The sequence below is a fragment of the Panthera onca genome, chromosome D1, assembly GCF_046562875.1.
Source record: "Panthera onca isolate mPanOnc1 chromosome D1, mPanOnc1 haplotype 2, whole genome shotgun sequence".
Lineage (NCBI taxonomy): Eukaryota > Metazoa > Chordata > Mammalia > Carnivora > Felidae > Panthera > Panthera onca.
The window spans coordinates 84938495-84956257 of NC_138348.1; positions in this window are offsets into that span (position 1 = coordinate 84938495).

Genomic DNA, 17763 nt, shown 5'->3' on the forward strand with positions numbered 1-17763 from the left:
TCTTTGTCTTTTGTTTTCAGCAGTTTGATTGTTCTATGATAGGTATGTTTCTTGTTTGTTTGCTTTGGTATGTACAAAAATACCAAATTGGTTTGTGAGCATAATTAATTCTGGAAACATGCTTATAATCCAAAGCACTCATATATCAAAGCAAATTTCAAGAACCATTGGCCCAGTTGTGATCATGTGACATTTGTCATCACATACTACTCATATTGCAAGACATCACTCATTTATCAAGTTAAAATTTATTAGAAATGTTTGCTTGTCTTGCAGAAGACTGGCAGAACAAGTTATTTGTAATGCAAGGTTTTACTGTATTCTGCTTGGAAATCTCTGAGCTTCTTAGATCTGTGTTTTGGTATCTGTCATTAATCTTCTACATTTTTGACAATTATTTCTTTAAATATTTCTTCTGCTCTGTTCTCACTTTTCCTTCTGGTATTGACTTGCCTGTTTGTTAGACTATTTGATTTGTTCCTAAACTCTTGGACTCTGTTCAATTTCTTCCTCCTTTCCTTTCCTTTCTTTTCCTTTCCTTATGCTTTAGTTTGAGTAATTTCTTGAGATCTTCAAATTCTTTGATTCTTCAGCTTCTTGTGTCATTTATAAACAAGTTGAAGGCATTTTTAACCATTGTTATTGTGCTTTCACTTCTAGCATTTCAATTTTATTTCTTATAACTTAATTTCTGATGATTTTACCCACAAAATATTGCCTTTGCTTTACTTTTTCCATTAACATATTAATTATACTTATTTCAAATTCACTTTCATATAGTTTCAACATGTGTCATATTTGATTTTGGTTCTGATGATCACTTTTTCTCTTGGGGCTGTGTTGGTTTTACTTGCCTTGTTGGGTGCTTTGTAACTTTTCATAGAAAGATATACATCTTGTGTAAGACAGTAGAGACTGAGGTAACTATTTTTTTGTGCCTGAAATAAAAAAGACATATCTTTCCTTCTGCTAGGACTTTAGTACAGGAGCTTGAGTTAATCTAATTAGGAGGTGAACTGGATTTCAGATTTGTTACTGCTATGATTAAACAATACCTTGTGTTTAGGGTAGGGGCTGGTTGGACAGAGAATATTTTCCAGTATATGATCCATCTTCTGGCTTGAGGTCTTCACTGTGCTTTGCACCTGAGAAAAGATATGTATCTTGCAATTTACTTACCACTCCATGCTTGTTAGCCTAGCCATAAGGATATAGGAGTAGGGGTCATTCTTTTTTGTTCTAAGCTTCCATCTTTGGGTATGTGGCTTTTTTTTTTAATATATGAAATTTATTGTCAAATTGGTTTCCATACAACACCCAGTGCTCATCCCAAAAGGTGCCCTCCTCAATACCCATCACCCACCCTCCCCTCCCTCCCACCCCCCATCAACCCTCAGTTTGTTCTCAGTTTTTAACATTCTCTTATGCTTTGGCTCTCTCCCACTCTAACCTCTTTTTTTTTTTTTTCCTTCCCCTCCCCCTTGGGTTTCTGTTAAGTTCCTCAGGATCGCATAAGAGTGAAACCATATGGTATCTGTCTTTCTCTGTAAGGCTTATTTCACTTAGCATCACACTCTCCAGTTCCATCCACGTTGCTACAAAAGGCCATATTTCATTCTTTCTCATTGCCACCTAGTACTCCATTGTGTATATAAACCACAATTTCTTTATCCATTCATCAGTTGATGGACATTTAGACTCTTTCCATAATTTGGCTATCGTTGAGAGTGCTGCTATAAACATTGGGGTACAAGTGCCCCTATGCATCAGTACTCCTGTATGCCTTGGATAAATTCCTAGCAGTGCTATTGCTGTGTCATAGGGTAGGTCTATTTTTAATTTTCTGAGGAACCTCCACACTGCTTTCCAGAGTGGCTGCACCCATTTGCATTCCCACCAACAGTGCAAGAGGGTTCCCGTTTCTCCACATCCTCTCCAGCATCTATAGTCTCCTGATTTGTTCATTTTGGCCACTCTGACTGGCGTGAGGTGATATCTGAGTGTGGTTTTGATTTGTATTTCCCTGATGAGGAGCGACGTTGAACATCTTTTCATGTGCCTGTTGGCCATCCGGATGTCTTCTTTAGAGAAGTGTCTATTCATGTTTTCTGCCCATTTCTTCACTGGGTTATTTGTTTTTTGGGTGTAGAGTTTGGTGAGCTCTTTATAGATTTTGGATACTAGCCCTTTGTCCGATATGTCATTTGCAAATATCTTTTCCCATTCCGTTGGTTGCCTTTTAGTTTTGTTGGTTGTTTCCTTTGCTGTGCAGAAGCTTTTTATCTTCATAAGGTCCCAGTAATTCACTTTTGCTTTTAATTCCCTTGCCTTTGGGGATGTGTCGAGTAAGAGATTGCTGTGGCTGAGGTCAGAGAGGTCTTTTCCTGCTTTCTCCTCTAGGGTTTTGATGGTTTCCTGTCTCACATTCAGGTCCTTTATCCATTTTGAGTTTATTTTTGTGAATGGTGTGAGAAAGTGGTCTAGTTTCAACCTTCTGCATGTTGCTGTCCAGTTCTCCCAGCACCATTTGTTAAAGAGACTGTCTTTTTTCCATTGGATGTTCTTTCTTGCTTTGTCACAGGTGAGTTGGCCATACGTTTGTGGGTCTAGTTCTGGGGTTTCTATTTTATCCCATTGGTCTATGTGTCTGTTTTTGTGCCAATACCATGGTGTCTTGATGATGACAGCTTTGCAGTAGAGGCTAAAGTCTGGGATTGTGATGCCTCCTGCTTTGGTCTTCTTCTTCAAAATTACTTTGGCTATTCGGGGCCTTTTGTGGTTCCATATGAATTTTAGGATTGCTTGTTCTAGTTTCGAGAAGAATGCTGGTGCAATTTTGATTGGGATTGCATTGAATGTGTAGATAGCGTTGGGTAGTATTGACATTTTGACAATATTTATTCTTCCAATCCATGAGCAGGGAATGTCTTTCCATTTCTTTATATCTTCTTCAATTACCTTCATAAGCTTTCTGTAGCTTTCAGCATACAGATCTTTTACATCTTTGGTTAGATTTAGTCCTAGGTATTTTATGCTTCTTGGTGCAATTGTGAATGGGATCAGTTTCTTTATTTGTCTTTCTGTTGCTTCATTGTTAGTGTATAAGAATGCAACTGATTTCTGTACATTGATTTTGTATCCTGCAACTTTGCTGAATTCATGTATCAGTTCTAGCAGACTTTTGGTGGAGTCTATCGGATTTTCCATGTATAATATCATGTCATCTGCAAAAAGCGAAAGCTTGACTTCCTCTTTGCCAATTTTGATGCCTTTGATTTCCCTTTGTTGTCTGATTGCTGATGCTAGAACTTCCAGCACTATGTTAAACAACAGCGGTGAGAGTGGGCATCCCTGTCGTGTTCCTAATCTCAGGGAAAAAGCTCTCAGTTTTTCCCCATTGAGGATGATGTTGCTGTGGGCTTTTCATAAATGGCTTTTATGATCTTTAAGTATGTTCCTTCTATCCCAACTTTCTCAAGGGTTTTTATTAAGAAAGGGTGCTGGATTTTGTCAAAGGCCTTTTCTGCATCGATTGACAGGATCATATGGTTCTTCGATTGACAGGATCATATGGTTCTTCTCTTTTTTTTTTGTTAATGTGATGTATCACTTTGATTGATTTGCGAATGTTGAACCAGCCCTGCATCCCAGGAATGAATCCCACTTGATCATGGTGAATAATTCTTTTTATATGCCGTTGAATTCGATTTGCTAGTATCTTACTGAGAATTTTTGCATCCATATTCATCAGGGATATTGGCCTGTACTCTTTTTTTACTGGGTCTCTGTCTGGTTTAGGAATCAAAGTAATACTGGCTTCATAGAATGAGTCTGGAAGTTTTCCTTCCCTTTCTATTTCTTGGAATAGCTTGAGAAGGATAGGTATTATCTCTGCTTTAAACGTCTAGTAGAACTCCCCTGGGAAGCCATCTGGTCCTGGACTCTTATTTGTTGGGAGATTTTTGATAACCGATTCAATTTCTTCACTGGTTATGGGTCTGTTCAAGCTTTCTATTTCCTCCTGATTGAGTTTTGGAAGAGTGTGGGTGTTTAGGAATTTGTCATTTCTTCCAGGTTGTCCAGTTTGTTGGCATATAATTTTTCATAGTATTCCCTGATAATTGTTTGTATCTCTGAGGGATTGGTTGTAATAATTCCATTTTCATTCATGATTTTATCTATTTGGGTCATCTCCCTTTTCTTTTTGAGAAGCCTGACTAGAGGTTTGTCAATTTTGTTTATTTTTTCAAAAAACCAACTCTTGGTTTCGTTGATCTGCTCTACAGTTTTTTTAGATTCTATATTGTTTATTTCTGCTCTGATCTTTATGATTTCTCTTCTTCTGCTGGGTTTAGGCTGCCTTTGCTGTTCTGCTTCTAGTTCCTTTAGGTGTGCTTTTAGATTTTGTATTTGGGATTTTTCTTGTTTCTTGAGATAGGCCTGGATTGCAATGTATTTTCCTCTCAGGACCGCCTTCGCTGCATCCCAAAGCGTTTGGATTGTTGTATTTTCATTTTTGTTTGTTTCCATATATTTTTCAATTTCTTCTCTAATTGCCTGGTTGACCCACTCATTCTTTAGTAGGGTGTTCTTTAACCTCCATGCTTTTGGAGGTTTTCCAGACTTTTTCCTGTGGTTGATTTCAAGCTTCGTAGCATTGTGGTCTGAAAGTATGCATGGTATAATTTCAATTCTTGTAAACTTATGAAGGGCTGTTTTGTGACCCAGTATATGATCTGTCTTGGAGAATGTTCCATGTGCACTCGAGAAGAAAGTATATTCTGTTGCTTTAGGATGCAGAGTTCTAAATATATCTGTCAAGTCCATCTGATCCAATGTATCATTCAGGGCCCTTGTTTCTTTATTGACTGTGTGTCTAGATGATCTATCCATTTCTGTAAGTGGACTGTTAAAGTCCCCTGCAATGACCACATTCTTATCAATAAGGTTGCTTATGTTTGTGAGTAATTGTTTTATATATTTGGGGGCTCCAGTATTTGGCGCATAGACATTTATAATTGTTAGCTATTCCTGATGGATAGACCCTGTAATTATTATATAATGCCCTTCTTCATCTCTTGTTACAGCCTTTAATTTAAAGTCTAGTTTGTCTCATATAAGTATAGCTACTCCAGCTTTCTTTTGGCTTCCAGTGGCATGATAAATAGTTCTCCATCCCCTCACTCTCAATCTGAAGGTGTCCTCAGATCTAAAATGAGTCTCTTGTAGACAGCAAATAGATGGGTCTTGTTTTTTTATCCATTCTGATACCCTATGTCTTTTGGTTGGCGCATTTAATCCATTTACATTCAGTGTTATTATAGAAAGATACGGGTTTAGAGTCATTGTGATGTCTGTATGTTTTATGCTTGTGGTGATGTCTCTGGTACTTTGTCTCACAGGATCCCCCTTAGGATCTCTTGTAGGGCTGGTTTCGTGGTGACAAATTCCTTCAGTTTTTGTTTGTTTGGGAAGACCTTTATCTCTCCTTCTATTCTAAATGACAGACTTGCTGGATAAAGGATTCTCGGCTGCATATTCTTTCTGTTTAGCACACTGAAGTAATCGTGCCACTCCTTTCTGGCCTGCCAAGTTTCAAAAGAGAGATCAGTCATGAGTCTTATAGGTCTCCCTTTATATGTGAGGGCACGTTTATCCCTTGCTGCTTTCAGAATTTTCTCTTTATCCTTGTATTTAGCCCGTTTCACTATGATATGTCGTGCAGAAGATTGATTCAAGTTACGTCTGAAGGGAGTTCTCTGTGCCTCTTGGATTTCAATGCCTCTTTCCTTCCCCAGTTCAGGGAAGTTCTCAGCTATAATTTCTTCAAGTACCCCTTCAGCACCTTTCCCTCTCTCTTCCTCCTCTGGGATACCAATTATGCGTATATTATTTCTCTTTAGTGTATCACTTAGTTCTCTAATTTTCCTCTCATACTCCTGGATTTTTTTTATCTCTCTTTCTCTCAGCTTCCTCTTTTTCCATAACTTAATCTTCTAGTTCTCCTATTCTCTCCTCTGCCTCTTCAATCTGAGCTGTCGTGGTTTCCATTTTGTTTTGCATTTCGTTTAAAGCGCTTTTCAGCTCCTCGTGACTGTTCCTTAGTCCCTTGACCTCTGTGGCAAGAGATTCTCTGCTGTCTTCTATACTGTTTTCAAGCCCAACAATTAATTTTATGACTATTATTCTAAATTCACTTTCTGTTATATTATTTAAATCCTTTTTGATCAGTTCATTAGCTGTTGTTATTTCCTGGAGATTCTTCTGAGGGGAATTCTTCTGTTTGGTCATTTTGGATAGTCCCTGGAGTGGTGAGGACCTACAGGGCACTTCCCCTGTGCTGTGGTGTATAACTGGAGTTGGTGGGTGGGGCCGCAGTCCGACCTGATGTCTGCCCCCAGCCCACTGCTGGGGCCACAGTCAGACTGGTGTGTGCCTTCTCTTCCCCTCTCCTAGGGGTGGGATTCACTGTGGGGTGGCATGGCCCGTCTGGGCTACTTGCACACTGCCAGGCTTGTGGTGCTGGGGATCTGGCGTATTACCTGGGGGGGGGGTGGGGTAGGCAAGGTGCATGGGGGCAGGAGGGGCAGGCTTAGCTCGCTTCTCCTTAGGTGATCCACTTCAGGAGGGACCCCGTGGCAGCGGGAGGGAGTCAGATCCGCTGCCGGAGGTTTGGCTCCACAGAAGCACAGAGTTGGGTGTTTGCACGGAGCGAGCAAGTTCCCTGGCAGGAACTGGTTCCCTTTGGGATTTTGGCTGGGGGGTGGGCGGAGGAGATGGCACTGGCAAGCGCCTTTGTTCCCCACCAAACTGAGCTCTGTCATCCGAGGGCTCAGCAGCTCTCCCTCCCTTTGTCCTCCAGCCTTCCCACTCTCTGAGCAGAGCTGTTAAGTTATGACCTCCCAGACGCTAAGTCGCGCTTGCTGTCGGAACACACTCCGTCAGGCCCCTCCGCTTTTGCCAGCCAGACTCGGGGGCTCTGCTTGGCTGGCGAGCCGCCCCTCTGCCCCGGCTCCCTCCCGCCAGTCCGTGGAGCGCGCATCGCCTCGCCGCCCTTCCTACCCTCTTCGGTAGGCCTCTCGTCTGCGCTTGGCTCCAGAGACTCCGTTCTGCTAATCCTCTGGCGGTTTTCTTGGTTATTTAGGCAGGTGTAGGTGGAATCTAAGTGATCAGCAGGACGCGCGGTGAGCCCAGCGTCCTCCTATGCCGCCATCTTCCCGGGTATGTGGCTTTTTCCATGCTGATCTCCTTCCGCAGCATGATTCCCTTCATCTAGGGATAAAAGGATTTTTTCCCCCTGTTATGTTTCTCAGCTGCAGTGGGTCTTCACTAGTGCCCTAAGGGTGACAGTGTTTGTTGTCTTTTCCCTCACTGTTAGGGCTTTTGTTCCAGAAAGGAGATAGAGAATAAAAGTTAACAGTAGAGTTTTTACCCCTCCTGCAGAGTCTGTTCTTCCCCTTCTTTAAGTCTGCACCACAAGGAGACTCATAAATCTCCCAATCTTTTCTGTGAGCACCCAGTAGAAAGAAAAAAAAAACAAAAACCAAACTATTATAGTGTGTGGCCTCCCCCAGTTCCTGTGCCACCTACAGGCATAAATATCTATCAGTAGTGCTTTTTCATCCTCCATCACTTTGCCAACACCCCTAGCTGAATTCTCCTTACTGGTGTCTGGGTGCTGTTGTCAAGGTAAACCAGTTCTTGCATCTCCTCTCCTATTGGTTCATTTCTCTAGATTTTGGACTTGTTGGTTGCCCTGTGACCTTAATGCTCCAGCTGGTTCAGAAAAAAATCATGAACTTGCTGTTTGTGCCCACCCCCCCCCCCCGCCTTTTTTAAATGTTGTTGTAGGGTTGGGATTTTCATTGTTTCCCAATCTCTACTTCCTGAGAGGAAACCAGAAGTTTCAAATAGTATTTTTAAAGTTTTGAAATAATACTTTATTCTAGAATATATTAAGCTAAGTTGGTATTCAAATATGGAAGTATGATAAAAATATTCTCAGAAATACAAGGCTTTGTCACACAAAAATCCACACTGAAAACTGTTTGGATGAAATACTTAAACAGTAGGAGAGAATAATCCAGAATATTTTACCAATGTAAAAGATGTAAAAGTAAAAACAAACAAAAAGACAAACAAAACTAATCATACTGTCCTTTAAAGAAAGGAAATTTATTAATGATGATCCAGAACTAAAAGTCTAGAGTAATATAAATATGATGGGTGTTGAGAAGGAGATCAAAAAACCTAAGAGTGAGCCAAAATTCCTGTTTCATTAGGGGAAACAATAGTATTTTTTAAAAGTAAGAATAGATTTCAAAAGAGGAGATAAACTTCAAAAGTAAATTATATATTAGGAACAGTTCAAATATATCATTACCACAATAAATATAAACAAACTAAACTTGCTATTTACAAGACAAATAATGATAGGATGGGTTAGGAAATATCCAGATATACACAAAATTGCAGAAATTTCTCTGGTTCAGATTTTCTTGGTAGAAAGTTCTTTTTACTAGCCAAACTTTACAGAACATATACTTCCTAGCACAACATTTTTCATCCAATGTTTTAATGGGGAAAATTATATTTATACCGACCAAATTCAATTCAATTTTTGGCAAAACGATTTCAGGAAAAATAACAAGTTATGTTATAAATACAATTGGTGAGATCGTGTAGAGATTTTGAAAGTCTTGACAAGTGTTAGCAAGGAGGATGTTCATCTTGGATTTTGCTGAGAAGCTCTCAGAATCGTTCTCAGCTGAGCAGTTCTCTGCAATTGTACACTTGTTCTGAACATGTTTTTACACTGCCTTTCATACTTAGCTTAATGTTGTAAAACAAGTCCATAGGAAAGTTGAAAAAATTGTGGAAAGGGAAGCAAAATGAGTATGAGAAATGATTGAATGGAGGAGATATTCCTGCAAATGAGGAAACTTTTGCTAACAACCATATTGATTTTTTTGGTGATTGAGAATGGATATTTTAAATATATTGTGATCTAACAAATTTGTTACTGATATATATGTATTTTACTGTATTCATTTGTGTGTTAGAAAATAGGTCTGTGGTTTTGATTGATGTGTAGTGGGTTATTGGAAAAAATGAAATAAAACAGATTAAGCTCCTGATTAAGTTTTCACTTAAGATGCTGACTGTTCAGGAACAAATTGTGACCTCAACTGGAAGTTGCCCATATCTGAGGTAACATGCAAAGATACAAAGTGAAAGTTGTAAGAAGACAGATCAGGCAAAACAAAGTTAGTATGGCTCTCTTAATATTAGATAAAATAGATTAAAGCATTTTTTTAGGGATGGAGAAGATCAATACATAATAAAACAATGTTCAATTTACCAAAAGGATACGGCAGTACTAAATGTATATGCATTTAAGAAAAATGCTTCAAAATCTAAGATATAGCAATTGATAGAGCTCTGGGAAGAAATAGCTAAGTCTACCTTCATAGTGATTCCTACATACATTTATGATTGCTAGGTCAAGTGGAAAAAAGAGCAGCAAGTGTTTAAAGAACTTTCAACAATACAATTAATTAGTTCTGAATATGAAGTTTTATTAACTCCTACCATTGTCAAAGGTGTATTCTGCTTATTCTTGAATTATCTTAGGTCAGCATTTCCTTATATGATGGAAAATTCTTCCTTGTCTTATGTCTTGGTCTTTTCTCCCTGTATTTTCCATCCAGAGTTTCTTAATTCTCCCCCATTGGATCATGTAGAAAAAGACTATTCCTATGCATGTGATGTGGAGCAATTTGTTTTGAGTTATTTGTTTGTTTGTTTGTTTTTGTATGGTACGAGGTGAAGGTTAAAGGTTATTTCTTTCACATTCAGTCCCAGTACCATTTGTTAAACAGACTATCCCTTCCCTAGTGATTTTCTTTGGCACCGTTGTCAAAATCAGTTGGTTATAAACATGAAGTTTATTTCTGTTGAATTCTGTTCCATTGATCTCTATTTCTTTCCTATGTGGCTTGATAACTGTAGCTTTATAGTGAGTTTTGAAATCTGAAAGTGTGAGAGCTCCAAATTTGTTATTTCTTAAAAATATTGTTTTAGATTTTCTAGATGTTTTGCATTTCCATGTATATTTTATAATCTGCTTGTCAATTTCTGCAAAAAGTGCTGCTGGAGCTGAGGATGGTTTTTTACACAGCAATAGATAACTGATCAATTCTGTTTACTCATAGTCAGCTTATAATATGCTATTGCCTAAGTCTTCCTCCCATGAGCTGCTTCAAAGGCACGTATTTCTTATCCTACACAGTGAATTTCTTTTTCTCTTTCTTTCTCTCTCTCTTTTGGACCCACAAAATGTACTTCATCTTTTTAAATCTATTACATTGTAATATGATTAAGTTTTGCTTGTAATTTCAGCTGGTCAGTCACTAATTTTATCATGCACAGTTTCTTCGTGTCTCTTTGCCATCGGTCATTTACAAATTCAGTAACCATACTTTTTCATGGTTCTATGCAAACACTAAACAACAGTTGTTGAGCAGACAAGGAGAGAGGCTTGGGCCATGAAATCCAGTCTTCAGGGAACACTTGGGCTTCACTCACTAAAGCGATACTTTAGAAATTATAGAAAATGATTGAAAAACATCAGGGAGAGGGAAATTGTATCTATGGAGGCAAAGCTGAGGCCTTCTGAAGAACTTTTTTTTGTCTTTGTAAGCACAGATTTCCATTCCTTTTTGATGAAGAAAGAAATCAGGGATATGATCCCTTTAGCCTCACCTTGTAAAAGATGACTTAGGGTGAAGTAGCCAAGCAGAGGAGCATGTCCTTCTTTGAAATGTGCAGGCCAGCAGACACTGAAAGTATTTCCTTAGCAGAAAGAAGCTGGGAGCAAAAAGATAAGATCACAATAGAAGGAAGGCCTTGCTCCCACAGTGCTAGAAAAACTGCCCAAGGAGACTTAGGCAGTCTTTTTGTAGTTGAAATTATATTAAAGGGAAAAAGAGTTTCAAGAGAGAAAAATTGACCCACTAATAAATGAGAAGAGAAAATTAATGCTGACTCTCCACTGTGAATGCCTGGGACTGTGCGTACACTTGGCAAATCTGTTCCCGGCAAGGAAAACAAAGCAATGTGGACAATTAGAAATAATGAAGACCTCGCAGAACTAGCAACTGACAGAAATGAGATGATATTTGGAAAAGTGAGACATAGAAAATCTGAATATATGAAAAGCTTGCTTATGCCCTTTCTTTATGCCTCATTCCCTTCTATGCCTTATCATCTCCTTTGATATGCCATTAGCCAGGAAAGAATCCCAGAGATCATTGTCTCTGGGAATAAGGTTTGTCGAAACTGACTTACAGTGTTGCCTCTAGTGTAACTGGGTGAGGAATAATGGAACAGGAGAGAGGAGAGCTGGGTTTCTCATAGTGATGTGGTCTTGGGCAAGACGTTTCATTCACGACTAGAAGTACAGTGGTCATCTGACCAGTATCCTTTCCCCACTCCTTGTAGTTATAACACTCACTAACCCCTCCTTTGGGGAACTGTCTCTTCTCTATAACATAGGCTTCAGTGGGGCTGCCAGTCAGAGCGTTCTGGTTTCCTGAATACTGGGCTAAACTCGTAACCCAAACCAGGTCAAGTTACAGACAATAAATAATATGCTTTAGACAAGGGGAAGATGAGGGGCAAAGACGGTCAGAGTGGACCTATCTAGGGACCATACCTGAGAAATACCCCCAGTCCTCATGCAGCTTCCTGGCTTTCCCCAAGGCTTACTTTATGCACCAATGTCAGTATCCTTCCGATAAGCACTTCTTTTTCTCTTAAACTTAACAAATGTCCATTTGGTTGTTTTCAACCAAAGAAGATGATCAGATCTGAGAGAAGAGGGGATTCCAATAATATAAAGAGAAGCTTCAGGCAGAAACACGGGACCACTTTATTTTTGATTGCTGAGATGGGGCAGCAGCTTCCATCAGCGATCCCAGGGATGCAACTGTCCAAGTCGCGTGTAGGTCCTGACCTGGTGGTGGGACCCTAAGGCAGGTTTGAAGTCTCTGAACCTCAGCTCCCTCCTTTACAGTTCCGGTTCTTTGGCTGTCTTCCTGGGATATTTTTAGAGTAAATAAAATATTATGAAGTGCTTTGATGATTTTGGAGAAACGATTAAAAATTAATCCAAGATAGTATGAAAATCTGGGCCTAGCCCCTTTAGCCAGCCCTAGGGATCTCAAAATATCTGGCAGTTCATCCGAGAATGAGAATGATGCTTCTTTGCATTTCTTATTCTGTCACACTCTTTCCTATTGATTTGCCAATCTGGGCTAGAAAGGAAGGAAAACACACAAAGACAAAAACCCTCTGCAACTAATTAATTATTTTGCCAGTTTTAGAGAGAAGTGGGAAAAAAAAACTTTAAAACCAAATAATAATTTTTAAAGGAATCCAACCAACACATTTCCATAGAGTGAATATGTTGGGCCTAGTAGGAGGCAGAAGGCTCACTAGGATGCTAAAACCTCTCCACATTTGCATATATTTTTAACAGGGGCTGATAAAAGCAAATATTCCAACACAAATAATTATAATATTTTAATTACATTCCTTCAGGGCTTAAAATCGTTTTTTTAAAAGATAAACATATATATATATATATATATATATATATATATATATATATATATATATGACAAAGTCAGTGTTACTAAGTGGCAAGGATTCTGCCAGACCCAGTTGCTGTTTTTTTTTTTTTTTTAACTACATGAGGAAAGAAAGGTGAAGATGTGGTCTGCTTACTTTAAAAAAACTTATTGAAGTATAGTTGACATGCCATGTTATTTTAGTTTTAGGTATACAACATAGTGATTTGACAATTCTATATGTTATGCAATGCTCACCACATCTAGTTTGCTTACCTTTTTGAATTATAGAACTCTTAGGGATTCAGATCTAGTATTTCTGTCACTTACCCACTTGCCTCTCACTCACTCCCTCACTCACTCATATAGTCCAAGACACATCATAGGGACACTTTTGAACGGGAATCATAGGCCAACATCTTACAGATGCATCTTACAGATTTCATGGATCACGGAATACCAAAGATGGAAGCATTCTAGAGGATTTGATGGCATCTCCACACTGGAAAGAAAAGACATAGTAGACTACCCATGCTTTTTCAGGGGGCATCTTAGGGAGCTAGTAGGAAGCCAAAGGGTGGGAAAGCCGCCTCCAGTATCATTCAGCTGGGGCTGTGAAATTTCCCTGAGGAGGGCTCCTTTTTTCTCCTTTGCTCTTTGCTCTTTTAGAGCCACTCCCCGATTCATCTTCTTTTGTAGTCTAGGTCAAACTGTGGACCCTTCGATCATAGGACCGTATTGCTGGAGGAGACTTTCAATAGCTGTGTTTAATCCTATTTCACTGGAAGTCCAAAGAGGTTAATGAATCACTTGAGCTGATGAACGCTTAAGACCACAGTTTGTAGGCAGGACTTGGAAAACTACAGCTCCAAAAGTGGCTTTGAAATAGTTCCAAAATATTGGGCAAATAAAATCAAGCTCAGGGTTTCTTCTTCACCCCCACCCTGGTCAGTCTGGCATCTGGTGCAGTCCCAGGTGAATCCCCAGAACCCAAGTTGAGCCCTTCTCTCAAGCAGGTGAGATTTCAGATCTTGCTAATCAGAGGCACTGGGTTTGGTCTGGAGCCACTCTGAATTCTCATCTGGGCTTTTTGCATTACTTCCATCTCTAGGAGCAAGTTCCTATAGTTTCTCTCCTGCTTTGTCTCTTTCTTTAAAACTCCTATTCTTGAGATTAGATAGACCTGGGTTGGAGTCTCAATTTTTGCCTTGCTATGTGTGATTCAGGCAAAATGATAGCCTTGCTGAGTCTTGTTTTTTGTTTTTGTTTTTGTTTTTGTTTTTTTTTTCTTTTGCAAGGTGAGGATAATAATATTACTTCATGGTGATATTGTTATTGTTGATATTCAGGGTTAGTTGATATAGTATAGAGTCTGGAATTGTCATAAGAGAGGGGTTCAATATAACGTGGAAATAATTGTTTATCACTCCCTTTGGCCCTTCTTAGAAGGGTGGTTCTATTTCCTTTTGCCAGTCTTCACTGGAGCACTGTTCTGGCCCCCCAGTCTGGTAATGAGGCTTTGCTCTTACTGGACAAACTTCCAGTAACCTTAACCCTAACACCCACCTTCTCTGGGCTTCCAGTATGGGCAGCTCTGATTTCTCAATCACTGGCAGTCACTCGTCTTCCAATCCCCCTGTTCTTTGTCTTGGATTTTTCGGTCTGACTGCTTGCTGAAACTTGGCCTGATGTTGCCACTTCCCTTGGGTGCCTCTCCAGATGCTGGCTGCTTCTTCCCCAGGGCCTCCAACCTGCCCAGGTCTCAGTGTGGATTTGACTTGTCAGGATTCCTGAGGCAGATATGAGAAAAGCTCACTAACCTGTGCCTGATTTAGTGATATTCACTATGTGCATCTACCCTCTGGCCCTCCTCCCTTTTTCAGTCTTCCTAAGGCTCAAAAAGGAGAAACATCTGTATGCAGCACCCAACTCAGAATTGCTACTCAACTAGATAAAAAAAAATACTGTGAACATTGGGTGTGGTAGGAATAGAAAGAAATAGAGCCCATCAAAGGTCATTGAGGCCTGCTGTCAGATTTCCTGGTGGTGTGAGCATGAAAATTCATGAGTGAGGCAGAGAAAGGAATAGAAGCAGGGTTGAGGTTGGGTGGAGGGAAATGAAGAAGTGGGGTGGGGGAGGGAGACATTAAGAGAAACAAGGAGAGGAGAACAGAACATTGCTCAAAATTTGTTCAATTTATTCTTTTACTCTTAAATGCATGAAAAGTTACTGAGCCTGACTCTGCTCCCTTTACGAATGCAATTCTAGTATTTATGCATAGAGTTGACACTACCACGTCTTCCATTTGTTCATCCATTCCATATGTAGTTTGTGTTCTGGTTGTTTTCATATGTATATGTTTTCTCTTGATGCCGAGTACAATCCTTTGTGGCAGGTGAAGTGTTCAACATACTCTAGGCGAATCAATGTCTGAATTCCCAGCTGTCCTGTCCATCAGTCATATTCTCTCTGATACCTCACTCCATTAGCAACTCTCCTTATTTGCCTTACTGTCCAAAGTCATATTTTTCTTGACTTTCTCCTCTCGCTCCATCACTTAAAGTCTTCAGGACCTGTTGTTTTCTAATGCTTGTTTTGTATCCATTACCTTATTTTTACTTCTACTTCTACCATGTCAGTTTCATCTCTCATTACTTCATACCTGGATGATTATAATTGTCTCTTGACAATTCTCTTTCCTGTTAATCTGTCTACCCACTACCCATTTAATCTTCCTGAAAATAAGTTTATTGTCATATGGTATTACTCTACTTAGGATCAGTCCTTGCTGCTTCTCAATAAATGCCATCTCTATCACTGGCCTGGAGCTCTCGTACTGGGTTGCCCCAGATGTCTGCAGCATTGTGCCTGCTACTTTTCCCAGTGTGTGGTCCATCTTCTCGACTATGTGTGGGTTCACTCTCTGCAGTACACACAGCACTATTCCCAGTCAACACCGGCTCTTGCTGCTTCCCCTGCTAGCGCATTTGTTGCTTCTTCTTTCACCTACACACATTCAGGGCTCAGCAATTTTCCTTTCTCACCATGAAGCCTTGTTGACCAGTCTGACCACTGAATTCTATGATCTCTGTGGTGTAGATTATTTACAATGGGATCCAATTGTACAGGTTCCTGCACAAGTGCTCAGTTATTTCATGTATTTGCTACCACAACTATATCCCTTTTATGAGCAGGAACCAAGCCATATTGTATAGCAGACTTTTAGCCCCATTTATAAAGTCCTTCCCAAGGCCAGGCAGTATGTTGGTGTTGGGTGCAGAGATGAATTGGCATATATCTATCCAGTAGTCTAGATTCATCTAGTAGTCCAGATTTTGGCGTCAGTAAGATCTAAGTAAGGTCAACTTCTGCTCCATCACTTACCAGCAAGTCATATAGTAAGTTCAGACTCCATTTCTTCATGGGTTAAATGGGGGATATTTATATACCAGTGTTGCTGTAAAGATTACATAGATCATATGTGCAATGTTCTTATCATCACACTTGATACAGAAAATTATCATAGATATTAATTAGTTCCCTTCCTCATTGATGATCATAGAACTACTTTCATAGGTGACTTCTGTCAAATGTTCCTTACTTACTGTTCACACAATAAAACAAGAGTTGAACACAGAATATCACAAGCTCTAGTCTCCCAGTTTTACTTAGAACTGAGATATGAGGCTTCCATGGGCCTTGTTCCTTGGTTGAAGTACACAGAACATAAAGCTACCAGGCAGCAGTCTGTGTAATTGTAGATTTTCCATGTAGGCTGTAGATCGGCCACTTGGAGGAGACTCTGACCTCTTCACTACTTTTTTTGCCTGTTTGCTCACCTGGCAAACCTAAGTGCATAGTAGGACCCTCATGAATACGTGCCAGGTGGAATAGGTGGAGCATTGTTGTGGTGGCATATTGGAGCCACCAAAGGAATGGAGTGTGATGGGCTGGTACCTCTGGGTGGTGAGTTGGGGGTGCGGGCTGCCTCTGCTTCTGTGCAGCCAGAGATGACTTGCCATCTGTTCCTGCAGCTCCCTGCTGTTTCTTCCTCCTGTCTCAGTCCCATCATGCCTGCCACTCTGAAGTTCTCAGTCAGGGAGTGCCACTCTCAGGACTCTGTGTGAGGGTTTTTTTATCTGAGAGGGAGGGACATAACCAGGCAAAAGGGTGTGGATATGTGTGTGTGGAAGGGAGGATAAGGAGTGTGAGGCAGTGTGGAAAAATTAGAATAAGCAAGAAAATTGGTGGGAGAAAGGAAGAACATGAGTCAGAGAGGGTAAGAAAAGCAGGAAAGAGAAAGGGGAACTGAGAGAAATGGAGTAAGAAAGAGGGGCCTGGGAGAGAAGGATGGGAAGGGAGATCGTGTGTGTATGTGTGTGTGTGTGTGTGTGTGTGTGTGTGTGTGCGTGTTTGAGAGAGTGGGGGAGAGAGAGTCCTGTAATTATATGAGTGAGAAACTACATCCCACAATTCAGATTGAAGACAAAATGGCAAGAGACACAGCAGTAGCTCAACAGCAGACTGAAGATAAGTTTGAAATTGCCGAGAGCAGTGGAAGAAGATCTGGGCTGCAGTTACCTTTTGAGCCAGAGATGTAATCCTCTGCAAGAGCACTGGGTTTCTTCTCATTTGGATCCTCACTGGGCACTTGGCCCTTCCCTCTGGGATAGGAGATGGGGAGAGATTGTGAGCATGCTGTTCCCCATAATTTTGGAGTAGGGGTGGAGGGATGTGCTGACAAAGCCATTATGACGAATGGCTCAGTCACTCAATAACTGTTGTCCCCAAGTTCTCCTCTATAGCTTGGCCTTACAGTTGCTCTCCATGCAAATCTGGTCCTCAAAGATGTCCTAAGAGTTGTAACTTTGATCTTTCCACCTGTCAGTCCTCCTCTCTAGAGGCTCCTTCCCACTAGGGCTGGGGGACTACTTGAGCAGTTGCAGGAGCACCTAACCTACCAGCTCATGAAACTCTCAGGAAGCAGGAGACCCACTAATATAAGTTTCTAAAGCTGGACTGTAGCCTGGTACCAATGGAGTTGATATCATGAGAACTTCTCTCCCTCACAGCTTTGAAATTGCCCTGTTTCTTAGAAGAGCTCTGTTCCCAAGAAACTCACTATTAATT